The sequence below is a fragment of the Danio rerio genome, chromosome 2 (assembly GCF_049306965.1).
Source record: "Danio rerio strain Tuebingen ecotype United States chromosome 2, GRCz12tu, whole genome shotgun sequence".
Taxonomy (NCBI): domain Eukaryota; kingdom Metazoa; phylum Chordata; class Actinopteri; order Cypriniformes; family Danionidae; genus Danio; species Danio rerio.
This window is the reverse complement of record NC_133177.1, coordinates 24,775,967-24,794,167: the sequence shown is the minus strand read 5'-3', so window position 1 is coordinate 24,794,167 and position 18,201 is coordinate 24,775,967. Positions and strand designations below refer to the sequence as shown.

At 38.2% G+C, this 18,201-nt stretch overlaps 1 long non-coding RNA gene across 1 annotated transcript; it reads left to right on the top strand.

The window, feature by feature from the left end:
- Nucleotides 1-4,171: 4,171 nt before the first annotated feature.
- LOC141378047 (uncharacterized) lies at nt 4,172-10,768 on the top strand. The gene is made up of 5 exons (XR_012391486.1): nt 4,172-4,283; nt 4,355-4,475; nt 8,136-8,185; nt 8,334-8,492; nt 8,585-10,768. It is a non-coding gene; the product is annotated as an uncharacterized lncRNA (long non-coding RNA).
- The last annotated feature ends 7,433 nt before the right edge of the window (nt 10,769-18,201 follow it).

Below are 18,201 nucleotides of genomic sequence, written 5' to 3'. Positions count from 1 at the left end.
CAGCCATACTTTAGAACGCTTAGTTTAAGCAAATTTGATGAATGCGATCGTGCATGTTGATGAATCTGAAGGGATCTCTCCCTTGCTCACCAGGTCCACTATACTACGTGCGTTGTGTGTGTGTGTGTGTAGTCCACTTAGAATGCAACATCATTTTTGTTTGTTATTGGCATTGATTGTTTTGTATTCAAATGGCATTTAATGCCTGTGTTTTTATTTCTGTAAGAAATACAGCGTTTTGTGATTAATCATGAATAATTACAAAAAAAGTGTGATTAATTATGTTAAGTTACGTTTTTTAATAATTTGACAGCCCTTGTTAAAATATTAAACTAAGACAGCAGCAAGACTTCTATGCATAGGCTGAACAAGTTGGCCACTTTTTGCAACATCTATCTTTTTATTTAAAAATGACTCCTCGTTTAAAGTTGCTTAAAGAGACGCTCAACTTAATGTCTCTTCAAAATTCTCCATTTGTGTTTAAACGGATTCAGTTCAAGAGACATATTTATAATACTATATTAACATATCTATATGGTTATATAATTTCATAAACTATTAAATTTAAGTAATTTAAAATAATTTCACCTAAATGTGACAGTTTCAAGAAAACAAGTATGGTTAATATATTAAACATTAGGTCTGTAAAATAAACTATTAAAAATGCTGATGATCACCAGTCTTCTGATTGTACGTGTTGTATTGTCGTCTTTCAGGTTGTATTTCAGCTTTAATGTGCTTTTTAAATGAATAAATAAAAAACAAAGCAGCTGCTTGCCATCGCAACAGCAATAAGATCCAATGGACGGCCGATCACTGTCACTTCAAAATGGCGGAATCACAGGGCTGTTGCTGGGCACTGCTGTTGCAATGGAATGTTCTATTGAGTATCTAAGCTCTTTGCTGAGGTGAAGTTGGTTTTATATTCACATCACATTGGTTTATTTTTAAACAACGACAACCTGTGACATGCTCCTTTTATTGTTTACCATGCTACTGTGAATATTTGCTCTGAAATTGCATGTAAGTATGGCTTAGAATATGCATTAAAAGCCAATTTGGCTTTAAAAAGTGGCAGGTCAGTGATTATAAGAAGCTCAGTGGGAAGGGTATTCCAGAGTTTAGGACCTGCCACTGCAAAAGAGATCATAGTGTTATGAGACTATAAAAAAGGGCCCAGATTAATAATCACAGGTCTGTGTTAAATTAATATCTCATTAAATTTGTAAGACGGATTGGGGTATAATTGTAATGTTGGGATTAAAGCAGTTCTTCACCACAAATATAAAACTTACTTACCCTCAAGCTTATCCAAACCTGTTAAAGTTTCTTCTTTCGGTTCAACACAGAACATATTGTGAAGAAAGCTGAAAACCTGTAACCAGGGACTTCCATGGTAGGAAAAACAAATACTATGCAAGCCAATGGTTACAGATTTCCAGCTTTCTTCAAAAAAAATCTAATTTTGTGTTCCACTGAAGAAAGAAACTCAAAACAGGTTTAGACCAAGAAAAGGGGGAGTAAATGACAGATTTTTTGATTTTGGGTGAACTATCCCTTTAAATTTACATTAGAAATGTAATTAAAACGTTTTAAAACTATTAAATTAATTATTTTTAATTAATTAATTAATTGATTATTAATTAATTAAAAACAAGTAAAAGTTGTGCAGTGTATTCAATTGCTATATCACTTAGATAAAGTTAATATTCTCCAAAATAATACACAAGTATAAAACTCCTGATTTGTTTTAACCACAAGATGGCATTTGTAGTTTTCTCACAGAATTCGTCATCCTTCAGCATGTCACTTTCTTCACTGTCCACAATGTAACTGTTAAATATAAAAGGAACAGCACAACACCAGCAATTCCGCATTTGTTAAAAAGTGCCAAAATTAACAGAAACAAGAGACATGAATTGACTGTATGAAAAAAAATATTGAACTGGGACAGATTTTTTTTCTCACAGTACAGCAGTGAAGAGCACTTTTCAAAAGTGGACAACAGGCATACTTCAGACTTGACTGAAACCACATGTCTGAAGCATCTTGTTTTCACATCTGCTGTTCGAAAAAAGCCTGTGAAAATGAATTAGTATCAAGCAGATTCTCAGTTCAAGTAAATGTGCAAACAATAAAAAAGTCAATCACTTTGTGTTTTATAAAACTCTTTGTTTTCATACTGCAAGTTTAATTCTGTTAAAGTCAGCATGAAATCAGTTGTTCTATTACTTTATGTCAAAATATATATTTTTAACCATTATACTACAAGCATGCCATTTATTTCCTGCAAACACTGAGCCTCTGAAAGCAAATTATTGTGAGTGGTCTGCTCATCTTTCAATCACTTTCTAACTCTGCCAAAAAAAGAAAGTTTAGTATGTAGCCACTGCAATAAACAGGTGACCATTTAACAATTAAAATGAGAAACTCATCTGTAAGACAACTCAGGTTTTGAGGCATTATATATATATATATATATATATATATATATATATATATATATATATATATATATATATATATATATATATATATATATATATATATACACACACACACACACACACACACACACACACACACACACACACACACACACACACACAGGCATTATATATATATATATATATATATATATATATATATATATATATATATATATACACACACACACACACTCAGCGGCCACTTTATAAGGTACACCTTACTCAGGAAGACTGTGGCATCGATACAAAACTCAATTAGTAATAATGGGTCCAAAGTGAGCCAAGAAAATACCCCCCACACCATTACACCACCACCACCCGCCTGAATCGTTGATACAAGGCAGAATGGATCCATGCTTTCATGTTGTTCACGCCAAATTCTGACCCTATCATCCGAATGTTGCATCAGAAATCAAGACTCAGACCAGGCAATGTCTAAAATCTATTGTCTAATTTTGATTAGTCTGTGCAAATTATAGCCTCAGTTTCCTGTTCTTAGCTGACAGGAGGGCACCCGGTGTGGTCTTCTGCTGCTGTAGCCCATTCGCCTCAAGGTTGGACGTGTTGTGCGTTCAGAGATGCTCTTCTGCATACCTCTGTTGTAATGAGTGGTTATTTGAGTTACTGTTGCCTTTCTTTCAGCTCAAATTAGTCAAGTCATTCTCATGACCTCTGGCATGGACAAAGCATTTGTGCCCACAGAACTTCCACTCACTGCATATTTTCTCTTTTTCTCATTCTCTGTAAACCCTAGAGATGGTTGTGCGTGAAAATCCCAGTAGATCAGAAGTTTCTGAAATACTCAGACCTGCCCATCTAGCACCAACAACCATGCCTCGTTCAAAGTCAAGTAAATCACCTTTTTCCCCCATTCTGATGCTTGGTTTGAACTGCAGCAGTTCGTCTTGACCATGTCTACATGCCTAAATGCATTGAGTTGCTGCCATGTGATTGGCTGATTAGAAATTTGCATTAACGAGAAGTTGGAAAGGTGTACCTAATAAAGTGGCCGGTGAGTGTATATTTATGAAGAGTTCAGATCCAAAAGCCTCTATTTGCCATCTAAAATTTTCTTCTCAAATGAGCATTTTTCTCAGACTCCTGTGTCACTTTTATGGAGATTAATAAGTTTTTTCATGGTCTTTAAAGTGAAAAAAACTGAAGATAGAAGAACATAAGAACATTATGAACGGAACTTTTTACTATAGACAGATTTCACATAATCATAATTTGTATGGCTTAAAAAAAGACCCAGCAACATAGAAGTCCCGGAGGTGCACTGCTTTGTCACCATCATGACGAACTAAACTCCAGGGGAGCAGCTGTTTGTGCCCCAGAGGTCACCTTGATCTAGAGGTGGGTAGGAGGCTGGTGGACGTCAACATCCCACAACATGAAAAAGCCTATTGATGGAAGAAGCTTCCTCTGATGCCTCTATGACTCACATATAGGAAAGAAGCGACAGGAGCCATGGAAGATCAAGGGGAATTCAAACGGCGCATTAAATTCCTAGTTAATTCTGCTTCGTTTTGTCTCGCTCTCCTATTGCACCACAATAGCCGAAGGCATTACTGCGATTCTCATGTGAAAGTTTGTTTAGTTATCACATCAAAGCATCTGAAACGATTGTCACATGGGATGCACATTAGCCTATCATCTTGCTGACACAGCCTACTGCTCTGGAAACACTGAGGAAATGAGCTTGTTTATGACTTGCATTTACATTGTTTAGTGCATGTGGCCTGCACATTTTCTCTTCGACTTTCCGGACGGAGCGTGTGCACTTTTTCCGAGGTCAGACAGTTGTATTCTTGGATGTGCTGTGAGCGTTTGCGAGTGTGTAACCTCACACTTCTCTGTAACAGGTTCCCAGACTCCAGAGGGAGCAGTGCGGATTAAAATGTGCTTTCAGGGTAAGGACTCGTCACCTCTCTGCTTGTCAGCTGCGGACATCTCTGCTTTGGACAGACCACGTTTTATGCAAAGGTAATGAAAAGTTTATAGGAAACAGGTGGACGTTAAATGAGTTCCACAGTGTCAGTCTCATCTGCGTCCCATTGTGCGAGTTCAAAAATCCAAGAAATCTGAACACGAGTGCCTAGTAAAATGTTCCTTTATTGTCTTATGTCAGTCGTGGTGTCTTTCTCTTTACTACAAATAAACTAGACTTTGGTTGTTGGTTTATTTAGGTAGAAATCACTAAATAATGGCCGGACTAGTTTGTTCAAGTGTTCACTGCCACATTAGACTAGTAGTAGTAGGCTAGAACTTGACTAATTGAAAGTTGGACCCACTTTTGCCTTTAAAACTGCCTTAATTATTCAAGATGTAGATTCATATGCTGCTGGAAACTTTCTTCAGAGATTTTGCTCCACATTGACATGACAACAACACAATTGCTGCATGTTTGTCAGCTAAAATGCGTGTTTTGTGAATCTCCCATTGCAGCAAAAGCCAAAGTGCTCTACTGAAGTGGGATCTGGTGACTGGAGGCCATTTGAGTTATATGCAGGAATCCTAAAGATAATTTCAATACCTTTTGAAGACTTTTTAAAGACCTTCTCAGAATATTTTAAAGGGCACATAGTTTACCCCTTTTTATAATTTAATATTAATATTATGGTTCTCTTGTGTGTGATAGTTTAGGTTCAGTTTAAAACACAACTCAGATTTTTTTATTATAATGTGTTATAATGTGTCATTTTGGGGGCGTGTACACAGCTCACTGTTTTAGGGGTGTGATGCTTTACATGAAAGTTAGCTTCAATTTATCGACCAATGTAACAAGGGGGCGGAGCCAAGAGCTCCCTCTCTCTGTGTTTGGCAACAGACAGGCAGACAGAGAGAAGCAGGCAGCATGAATGAGAGGATCAGTATTCAGCCGTACATGTACGCCTCGAACAAAGACCAAGCAGAGTACAAAATCATTTTTGTCTTTGTATAGTTTTACAGCCAACTGTTGTATACCGAGACTAATAACCATGCACACTGAATTAACTTTGACTGAGGCACCAGATGACCCGCTTAGAGCCACGACACGACACATCAGACATGCACATTCGCATGTTATTTAAAATGAAACTATTCTGATGGAGCTCTGTGGCGTGGCAGAAGCATGAAGTGTCCCGAATCCTGACTAGGCGCCGCGGACAGCCGCCGACTTAAACGCCATTGTGTGTACCCTGATAGAAACTTATGTTTAGAATTTTAAAATGCATGGCGCTGCGTGGCGTGACGCTGCGCTTCACCGAGCAGCGCTTCTGGTGTGTGACCTGCAGGCAAGTTTGTTATTTTATTTCCAATGGAGCGACACTCACGTGAGGAAAAGGCGCTCGCACTTTCAGCACCACCTAGTTAAGATCACACTCACAGGGAGCTTCTGTGACCTTGAGAAATGCAAACGGCTGAAGTTCAAGGTAGACGCAATGAAAAGTACACTAGTTTGCAAACCTACCTACAAACAAAGTTACAAACAATAATTTAGATTCGAGCGATCATGTTGTGAATGCTGATCTTGTGTTGAGCCCAATGAGCCTTGGATCTAAAAATAGAGCAAGTGTGTTCCTTTAGTGACAATGCTTTGACTCACACGCTGAAAATGGCGGACGTTAAATGACAAACTGAGGATTAGGTGACACGTGCCTGTCAATATTGGTGTATGGGGGACCACACTCCTACGTCAAGTTGTGGTCAATCTAAAAAATGCTCTAATTGGTCCACCGTTTTTATGTTGTTAAATTGAAAAAAAAGAAGGACTGTGTGTTTATATCATCCCAATATGATGGTCTATACACACGTCAGTCAAAACAGCTTGAAAAGTAGATTTTTCACAATAGGTGCCCTTTAAAACCTCGTAGCCACTTCAAGTTCTAATCAGTTTCAAACCTTTAACCTAATAAAGAGTTGTAGTTAAATAAATCTATGGAGCACAACCATGCAACAGAACTCAGATAAGCTCGGAAGAAACAAAGCTTGAAAGAATAAATTATGCAGGTTTTTTTTCAGCGACAGACTTCAGCTTCTGTTTAATGGCCCGTTTCCACTTAGTGGTACTGTATGGTACGGTACGGTTCGGTACGCTTTTATGGCCATTTCCACTGCCAAAAGGTACCTAAAAGTGAACCGTACCATACCACTTTTTGGTCACCTTTTAAAAAGGGTACCGAGCACGAGAAAGGGAACTAAAAGGTGGAGCTACAAGTGCAGCTGATTGCTGATTGGTTACAGAAAAAACGTCACTCGCTCGTGGAGCTAGCTAGAATAAAAACAAAGGAACCGCCATGTTTTATATACACAGCTGAAACATTACATCATAATACTAAATGCATATAACGAGCCATGGTCGACCCAAGCTCAAACAAACCCTATTGCTGTCTTGATGTACAGCCACAAAACCAAGAAGAACAAAATCTGCCATGTCCTGTTTTCCTTTTACGAGGCCGTCTAAAAGTGCGAGCGGTTTCGCTTTCTCCAGGGAGCTTGTAATCACGTGTACATTTGACATAACGAACTTCTTGAGCTGATGATAATAATGTGTGCGTGATTATTGAAGTGCTTCTGACATCCGATACTTTTAGAATCAGACAAACACGAGAGTGAAGCACAAAAAAACAAAGGAGAAGCCTGATGACAAAACACAGGAGCAAATTGTTTCAGCAACCTGTTTCATGAGCAAACTGCCATGTTTATCATTGCCTTTTGGACTATTATGAACTCTGAATGACAGAATTACATTATAACAGAGGTTACATGTGCTGGGGAAGAATTAAGATACAGATGAGAGGTTTCCACTGACTGTAGGCTATATGTTGAATGTTGTTTTTAAACCCATATAAGGACAAAATGTATGCTGTGTGTAGTTTTTCTGTAATTAGTAACATACTGGAGACTGTAAACGTCTGTATGTGTTCATATATGTTGCATTTATTTGGTACCATTGGTACCCTTTAGGCAGTGGACATGCAAGCCTGATAAAGGTGCCAGTACCGACCCGTACCGTGCTGTACTAGTCAGTGGAAAAGGGCTATTAATTCAACTTTCTCTAACCAGAGTACGCAAACTTACATTTTCCCTTTAACTATTTCCCTTTAACTATTAACTTTACATTTTTAAGACCCAGCATAGGAAAAATAAGACTTGTGCAAAAATATTTAAGACCTAGAACAGCAAATTTAATACTTTTTAAGGCCTTAAATTTCGTTTTTTCATTTTAGACTTTAAGACCCCGCGAAACCCTGCCTACCAAAACCCTACATTCTCAGACATAGGTGCGCGAGTTTTCACTGGGGCAGTACCTTTAAGAAAGGGTACACATTTGTACCAAAATTAATATCTAAAATATACATGTTAGTATCTACGAAAGTGTTCTTTTTTAAAATGTACAATCCCAGTGACAGCTGAAAAAAGCAGTAGTCTAGAAGTTTTTAATAATTAATGAATTTCATGTCATCTGGTCTGGATTCATTATTCAGAATGAATAATTTCTTCTTTCCTCAAAAGGTCATGACACCCTTAATTGCATTTTCTGAGATATAACATATTTATGTGTATTAAGCCTAATTTAAGACAAGATTTGCATATATTATCTTTAATTATTGGGAACAGCTGGCTTATATTGAGCTTATACCCTCTAATTTAATCTTCCAGGTTTAAAATCTATATTGAAGAACGTCACTGGGAGGATGTAACATGAGACTGTGAGTACTTTGATGATGTGTCGGTGTCTAATTATTATTTATCTCCCACAAAAATACCAACTTCTATAAGTTTTTTCTATAAATGTGATGACAGCAGCATTTTCTGCTTGCATTTTGAACACCGCTTATTGGCCATTATGCTCAACAGATATGACTGATGTGATTGGCTCTAATGATCACTGGTTTACAAGAGCGCTTCACAAAGACTGGAGCATTTGAAATTCGCATCAATCAGCTGATCTGTCAGCACACGTCATGGCATGACATTCAATAGCACAAGTACCAGAGGACTTTCTGTCCCTTCAAAGCAAGTATATGTTTGTCTAAATATTAAATTAACCTAAGAATTTCTCTCCCGCGTTGCCTCATCACACCCACTCCTCTATCTTCTGTTCACAGCTTTCCAAGCCAATTTTTCCCAAAAAATCAGAGGTAAAAAAAATGGGGCTTTAAAAATAATACTTAAGTTCCATGCAAATAATCCTCATGAAATGTTCTGATGTCACCCTCAACGTTCGCTGTGACATCACTGCGCCAGGAAGAGTATCACCTCCCACCCCCTGCTTTTTTACAGCGGTGCGGAGAGCAGAAGTTGTGAAAGAGACTACGCAGAAGGAATCCCCTCTTACCTCACTTTATCTCTTTCCCACAGATGAGCGCTTATTGACACAGCGAGATGTGTGGGCAGCTCCGCTCGAGGATGTCTGCATACGTGGGTGCCTGCTGCGTACGTGTGTTTATACCTCTTTGCGCGTCCGTAACGTCGAGCGTGCACGAATGCGTCTGTGCGCATCGCACTTCTATATCTGTGGCTAGATGGATGAAACATTCCTTGACCACACTATGTGGGCACCACAACCATCATCATCATTCTCATCATCATCATCCCTGAGACATGGATGGACGGCAGGGTGTAGGTACACACAGTGTGAGGGCCACTAATATGAGAATGACACCTCTCTGCCCACACATGGCCTGTTCCTCACCAATCAGAGTCACTCACAGAGGCATGCAGGGTGGGCGGCCGTATCACGCAGGCTAAGTAATGAAGGTGTTGATGGAGAACACCACCGTTTTCACACGTCACGCCGGGCAGATTGGTCATATGGTGAAAATAAAATGACCCGTGTCATCAGTACACATACACAAATAGATCACATGAAAATGGTACTGTTTTATTTAATTAACTCATTACCCGATGGCTGCCTACCGGTGTCCTTTTTTTTTGTTGGGGTGATTAAGCCTGCGTTTCTATTATGATTATTACACCCGCTCACAAAACACACAGAACCACATCCCCAATTACCAGGTCTCTCATTAGCTTTAGATTAATGATCCCCTGAGGCTTCGCTTGTGTGAAAGAGCGCAGCCCCACCAACCCACACACTGCTCACACACATGGGCATTTTAATTGGCAGCCAAATCCAGCCATAGTAATGCTCTTACAAGTCTGAGTCATCCTCGCAGCACTGCATGCGAAACACAATACTATTAACTTTCAGCGCATTTATGTGTTGATACTTTGATATGCACACTAATGTGAGGAAAAGCAGGGCTCAGCCGAATTTGCATTCTTTTACAGCTGCTATGGATGAAGGTATGGAATTAGAGTCAAAAGTATACAGATGCGACAACTGATTATTTCTTTACCTCTTCAGGGTTTCATTTATAAATGTGGGTTCGCTACTTCCCACGCAAAGGTTGTGATGTATAAAAAACAAAGTGCTTAAATGTGCGCAGCTGCAAGTCTAAGTAAACATTTTTAAATTAAATATTGATTTAATTGAACCACTTTAAGTCATCATATGAGCCATGATCATTAATAAATTAAAGTGTATTCTGCCGTACGTTCATTTTTAGAAAGGTTTCTAATGTAAAGATTTATACGTGAGACCCTTTTTGGTTTACACAAATTAAACTTTTTGTTTCTCAAATGTATTCATTCATTTTCTTTTCAGCTTAGTCCCTTTATTAATCTGGGGTCGCCACATCGGAATAAACCGCCAGCTTATCCAGCATATGTTTTATGAAGCGGGTGCCCTTCCAGCTGCAACCCATCACTAGGGAAACACCCATAAACACTCAATTACACACATACACTACGGCCAATTTAGCGTACCCAATTAACCTACAGCACATGTCTTTGGACTTGTGGGGGAAAAGGTTTCACCCTTTCACTTCATATTCGTTTTTAGACAACACAACACCAATTTCTAATTTATGAAATCAATATTTTTGTGGAATTTTCAATCACACAACAAAAACATTTGTTAGTCTGACCAATTGATATTTTCTAAATAAAAGCTATAAATGCAATGTGCTTATTTGCATATTCATCAGACTTCATCAGACTATAGAATAAAGCAAAAATTAACATTTAACTCTAAACCATACCTAATAATTCCAGAGAAAATAAAATCTGATATGAATGTTTGATATTACAGTGTACGCGCATGCCTCTTGCCTCTGATTCACTATTATTGTGATGCAGTTCAAAAGACTCAAATGACAAGATGCTCTTTGCCTAATGACACTAAGCGTGAATGATTCAGAAAATGAGCAAATAAAAGCCTGCTCTGACTCAGATTGTATTATTGGTATTCAATATTTATTATTTTCACTTTTACTCTACCAAACTGGGATCTGCATTAGTTGCCAGAAAATGTTAATTGAATGCGTTTTCACTCTCTCTCTCTCTCTCTCTCTCTCTCTTTCTCTCTCTCTCTCTCTCTATATATATATATATATATATATATGTGTGTGTGTGTGTGTGTGTGTGTGTGTGTGTACGTCTTAATACAGGGACACTGTTGACTTTGCATATTAGAATTATCTCCACGTTCAGTTGTAACTAACAACTAAAATTGCATTTGAATGAAAGAGCACACTGCACATGTTGCCAAAATTAAGTTGCGATCAACAAACCATGTGGTGCCAGAGACCTTCCTGGAGAACAGGTTTGGAGGATCAAAGGGGGATAAATGTACCCGTTGCCATCTGCAAGACCAGCATATGTGCCTACACTGCCAGTAAGAACAGCATGGAGAATGTCAGAAGGGAATAAAAGCGGTTCGCTATTTGCTGAAAGGGAACTCAAATAAAACCACACCGCTGACTCAGACACCCTCCATCCAACCACAACACACAAACTGCTGCCGTAGAGCTTGAAAATATTACACCTGGTCACTCGCCGTAGATTTACAACCAAACTCTACAGCCGTTTAACAGACCGCAAGCTCAAAATCACTCACTGGCACCTGGAAACGGGTCATTGGGTCTTGAGTTACTGTCAGTGTGAGTGTCTTTTATACAGTCGTTCAAAGAGCTCCAGGCAAACATTCCCCTGGCATGATTGTGATATCACACATTAACTGAGCGTGAGGATGAGGTGCACCTGTTATGATTGTCACGCCTGTCATGAGGTCTGAGCACATCACTCTATAGGGATTCAAATAAGGACCTGTCTACCATTCATTGTTGGAAAGAGTACTGAAAAATCCTACTCATGTAAAAGTACCATTACTTGCCACAAAATGTAGTGTGAGTAAGAAAATCTGTTCTAAATACTAGGGATGCACCGATATGGATTTTTTGGCCGATATCAACAATTCTTCAGTCTTGGAGGCCGATAGCCGATATTTATAGGCCGATAATTATAAATATTTCAAAATGTTATATTTTATACAGCAAATTTGATAAAAGCTAAACCTCAGCTGTTTTAAACTGAATAGCCTATACTCAAAGCAAAAAAGCTATGATTTCAAAATTGCAAGGTGATTAAATAGACCTATATTCACGATTTCACATAAATCAGCATGCAAAAAATACATAATTTTATTTTCTTCATAGCAAATGAACATGCAAATTGACTGTTACATAAAATTAAAAAGGTTAAATAACAAAATTGGATTTAATCAACAAGCAAGTTAAATATATTTTAAACAAAATGAAAATGAAAAGCTAAGGACTAAAACCAGCTCATGTGTTCTAGAATAAAACGTGTTACAGTAATGTAACTTATGTGTACAAATATGTCATGTCTGAAAAAGACTTTTTTTAGAGGTGTTTTGACAGTTCAGAGCCACGGTACGAGTGAAAAGCTAGATACAGAATGTATTATTTTAAAAAAATTAGACATAAATTAATCCTATTAGGTGTTTTAGATTCTTTTGAACACATGTAGCATCAACGCTTCTGTGTTCGTTCTTGCTGTCAATGCTGACAGAATGTGTGGCCAGTATGCTGGATTCAGTGACCGGTGCACCTAGGCTCTCCCCTGCTGATCTGTGAAGGCTCAAGGCTGTGTGTGTGTGCGCGCGCGCGGTGACAGCTTTCACTCACGTTCATTATAATCAATATGAATATTCCGATTAAACTGAATACAATCTTACATCAACAACACATGGCAAGCAACGCGTTGATAATACCAATCATATCAAGGAGCGCTTTTTTTTTGCAATGAGACCAAGGTACGTGTCCTCATTCATTCACCGGCTGCAACTAAAAGAAACTAATATTATTCGCCCTGGAGTAATAAGTGAATCTTCCCTGCTATCTCTAACACAACAAAGAGACAGAGCAGGAAAGGCTTACATATGTAATATTTTTTCCTGAGGCGTTTTGAAGCAAAATACACAATGACACTCAATCAAACATATCTAAAATAATAAGGAACATGGTTACTAACTGAGTTTTAATGCACAGCAATACCACGTGAAGAAAGGACAGACTTTAAAGGAATAATCAGTGTGAGGATAGCTCCATTATAGTGCACTGGACAAGTCTGAACATGCGTGCGCGGCAGGCAGGTCTGTACAATTACGTAATTATTCGGCTTAAAGATATCGGCCTAATTTAGACATCGGGATCGATAACGATAATGTTAAAAATAGCATTTATCGGCCGATAACAATATGGCCGACGATGACGTGCATCCCTACTAAATACTACTCAAAAGCAGCCCTAAAAGTATGCATGAGTAGTAAGCATTTTGTTACACCAGCATTTTACGCCTCAAAAGAGAATCATTAAGCACTAATAAAATACACAGTAATTGTCATGACAAAATGAATGAAGAAGTCATTGAGTGGAGATGCAAGGTGGAGTTGCTAAATGAATGAATATAATATGTCAAATAAATCTGTTGAGGATTAATGTGGAGAAAACTCATGAAAACACTTGGTGAAAACGTTATCTGGTAAGTATTTTCGCCATCTTGCCAACAACATCTCATTGTGACATTTAGCAAGGTTCAGTGGGATCTCGATAACTGCAAATTACACCTCTAACTTACTACAAGTTACGCCCCCTCATGTTACACCCCTGTCCTGCAGTCCACAAACAGATACATTTGCTGATATGCACAATTTTATTGGACAGGAATCATGAGACAATAATAATCATGATTATTCTATGTGAGGTTTTATGCGACGTTTTTCCTGCGAAATTTCATGTTCATGAAAGTTAATGTTTCATGTTTAGTGTCATGTCAAGTTTAGTCACACTCCCACTCTCTTTTTCATTCAACGACACATGAAACAAATGCTTACTATCAGGGCTTAACATTAACCTTTTTGATCACCAGCCACTTTGGCTAGTAGTTTTCCAACTTTACTTGCCACTCGCAATTTTCACTAGCCACAATTTTGTTGTTAAATAAATAAATTTGACTTTGGCATGCTAAAATTACTAAATTTAGATTTAGTGTTATGTCCACACGCCTCATTAATTTAAGTTTTTCAGTGTGTTGTGTATGATTTTGCTCAATGAGCATGAGCAAATGGGTTGGGGTTTCATAGTGTCACATTACAATTAGTTTTATTTCACATGACTTTTTAGGGCTCAACACTAAGGATTTACTAATCTTTTCACTGGCCACACCAAACTAATTATTTCCTTGCTACAAATTTCAAGTAATGCACCAAAACAAGGAAAATATAACAAAAACATTTTGTGCGCGATAATGAGAGGATAATCAGGTGCACACAGTTAATGTTATGCTTATTAATAATCTGTTCAAAGAATGGTTAAAGTGAAAGCGGCAACCACTGCTGCTTGCAAAAAATCTCAAGCTCTTGAATGGAGCAGGATTGTGGGTGCACAAGCACTGCTTTTTTTACAGTCTATTTCAAAGAGAAACAATTGTACCAGTTGTATTTCGAGACATGGTTGCTTCACACAAAAGAAACGTGACAAGTGGGAACTTTTAAGCAGTAGCATGCATCACCAGATCATACTTTCATTCAGTATTCACCTATTTTGCTCGCGCAAACACTTAAACTAAAATTCTCATCTTTAGTGACAAGGCAGCACTGGCATTTTAAAAAAATATTTCAACCAGCCAAAGTGGCTAATGGGGCTGTCTGTCTAAATGCCACAGGTGAAATCCACCCTCATTTGGCAGGTTGGCAGGTGTTAATGTCAAGCCCGGCTTATACTGTTTGAGATACGATGCACAAAGAATATACTTTATATCCATCTGTCCATAAATACATCTTGCGTATTGTGTTTTTATTTATATACTTTAATACACAACATGACCATGCAGATAGGAATGCCAAGCATGCAAATGCTATAGGCTATGGATTCATTAATAATTACCAAAAAACAGTATTTTGTAAGTTTATTTTATACACAGACAACCAGACCTTTAATAACAGGGTCGTCTGGTAAAAATGGCATATTTCTCTCTGGTGACATTTCAGAATTTTCCAATCATTTTATCTGCCTAAGCCCTGCTCACACCTTTGTGCCCAACACCAGCATCTCAAAATTTTGAAAACTACAGCTAATGTTAAGGAAATAAATAAGGAACATGGAGCCAATCTGGCAGTTTTTTAAATAGTCTGTGAAACTGTTCAAGTCTGAATGCAGACAACACGTGCTGTTTCTTCTCCACAGCTTTGTAGAACGAACTGCACATCAACATGGCACTGAATATAAATAAATGAACAACACCTGTTTTGCTAAGCGTTATGATCCAGCAATCTCCAACTGTGACGTACCAGAGCTCATTTGTGATTATCTCCTGAAAAGCAGCAACGAGAGTTTAAATCTATACAATACAACAAATAGGTGGATGGAAATGTGTGGTCCAGTTTTGTGACTCACAGAGGAACCTGAAGAGACTGGCAGAAGACATATGGCACATACCCCCCTGGTTGGCCCGTCGTGTTCTCTGATGTGGCTGATTACACATCAACATCCAGAACAAAGAGAGCAAAACAGAGAGCACCCCATGCGGTCAAGCATGCGTGACAGTCCTTAATTATCAAAGGTTGGAGTGGGATTTTGGATTGTTTATCACTGCACGGTCATTGAAAGTGGGAAAAAACATCCCATACTTCCATATCTGTGAGTGAAGTCTTGTTTAAACGTGACAAGAGGATGGCACACAGCCCTTGCCTGGGGCACATAATGCTATCAATTGTAAAGGAGAAGCTTTGTATTTAAATGTAAACAGTGCGCCCAGAAGATTTTTCTTTCGGACAGTGTTTTTGTTAAAAAGCAATGCAAAAAGATGTAAATAAATGTCAAACCTATAATTTTTCCTGCTAAGGTGAGGACAATAAGGTCATTGCAGCCTGAATACAAGTCATTTGTATGACAGTATGACAAAAATAAAAAACAATCAAATCCAATGAAACCAAACTGGCTGCTTGCTGAAAATAGCCTTATTAGCCTTTCCTCTGTGAACATATTTGTTGTAGGTTACACACTTTGGCAACACATGTTGAAAAATGTTTCAGAGTTAATTATCTGAATATTAAGAACAACTGTTTAACTCATTCATTGATATTTTTTCAGGGCAACCCTTCCATTGCCATGAGAACCAATACAAAATCATTAGTTTTCTGGCATTGGATTTATGGCAGATATCTCCAGAATGCCATCCAAAACCTGCCATGTACGTTTGAATCTTGCTTAATTAGTTTGTCTTTTTAATCTTCAATTAATAAATGTAAATTCTGGTATGTTTCTCATACAAAAGGCTTTATAAGCCCTGCAATATAGTTCACACTGAAATGCAGTACAATATAGTTTGCAATTTACTCGCTATTTACTCACCTTTAAGTTCCAAATCCTTAGTGGACTCTGTTTTAATGATCTAAGCAAATGGAAGGGCACTTAGGGCAGAGATGGCCAAAGTAGAGCCCACGGGCCAAAGTTGGCCCATTGTAACCTTTTTTGGCCCACCATCCCATCTGAGAGAAGGAGTATGATGAAAAGGGTTGGGTCCAACACCTTTAACACAGAGATCGTCATTTCTGATTTAATGTCTTTTTTAAAATTTATACCTGAGCTACAAAAAAAAGCAAACTGAAATTAAATGTTTTAATGTAGTGGAGTGGCGTGTGCAATCAGTGACGTGCTTTAGCCTTTCAAGCACAACTAGTTTAAAACAATTCAACTTTTCAGAATGCAGTGAGTGCACCGTTAGTCAGGTGACAAGAACAGACCAATCAGCTTCATATTTTGATTGGAATACACACATTTTTGTACACAAATTATCTCAAACACAGAACACCCAAACACCGCAGTGTTTTTTAATTTTCTCCATAAATAAAGTTTCACAAACTAATTTCGAGAGGAGCTCGTGATATGATTGACTGCACCTGGCCACTCATCTACACTCATTGGCTAGCCAATCGGATTGATCCAAACTCACTATAAGTAATCTAGCTAAGAACTATTCCCTTATCTTTGTTTTCCGAAGAAACCCCCCATCCACCTCTTCTCCTCCTTTCCTCTTTTGCCGAGGGGAGCTCTCGAGAACACCTGACCTCGTACTCCCCACACATGCTTTATGGGCCTGGCGGGAGCCCTGGGCTCAACTATCTTCGAGCTCAGGGTTCTCTCAGCTTTTTATCAGCCGAGATGGTCACCTAGCAATGAATGTGTGTAAAACCCCTCATCAAAATATCCCCCCACCACCATGTGACATGTATGTTTTTGGCGTATATGTGACATGTATGTTTCTGGTCTTTATGTGACATGTATGTTTCTGGCCTATATGTGACTCGTATGTTTCTGGCATATACGTGACATGTATGTTTCTGGCCTATATTTTACATGTATGTATTTGGCATATATGTCCCATGTATTATTTTGCCATATATGTTACATATATGTTTCTGGCCTACATGTAACATATGTTTCAGGTGTATATGTGACGAGTGTTTTTGGCATATATGTGACATGTATGTTTTTGGCATATATGTGACATGTAGGTTGTTGGCATATATGTGACATGTAGGTTGTTGGCATATATGTGACATGTAGGTTGTTAGCATATTTGTGACATGTAGGTTGTTGGCATATATGTGACATGTAGGTTGTTGGCATATATGTGACATGTAGGTTGTTGGCCTATATGTGACATGTATGTTTCTGGCCTATATGTGACATGTATGTTTCTGGCATATATGTGACGTAGGTTGTTGGCATATATGTGACATGTAGGTTGTTGGCATATATGTGACATGTAGGTTGTTGGCCTATATGTGACATGTAGGTTGTTGGCCTATATGTGACATGTATGTTTCTGGCATATATGTGACGTAGGTTGTTGGCATATATGTGACATGTAGGTTGTTGGCATATATGTGACATGTAGGTTGTTGGCATATATGTGACATGTAGGTTGTTGGCATATATGTGACATGTAGGTTGTTGGCATATATGTGACATGTAGGTTGTTAGCATATATGTGACATGTAGGTTGTTGGCATATCTGTGACATTTATGTTTCTGGCATATATGTGACACGTAGGTTGTTGGCATATATGTGACATGTAGGTTGTTAGCATAAATGTGACATGTAGGTTGTTGGCATATATGTGACATGTATGTTTCTGGCATATATGTGACATGTATGTTTCTGGCATATATGTGACATGTAGGTTGTTGACATATATGACATGTAGGTTGTTGGCATATATGTGACATGTATGTTTTGGCCTATATGTGACATGTATGTTTCTGGCATATATGTGACATGTAGGTTGTTGGCATAT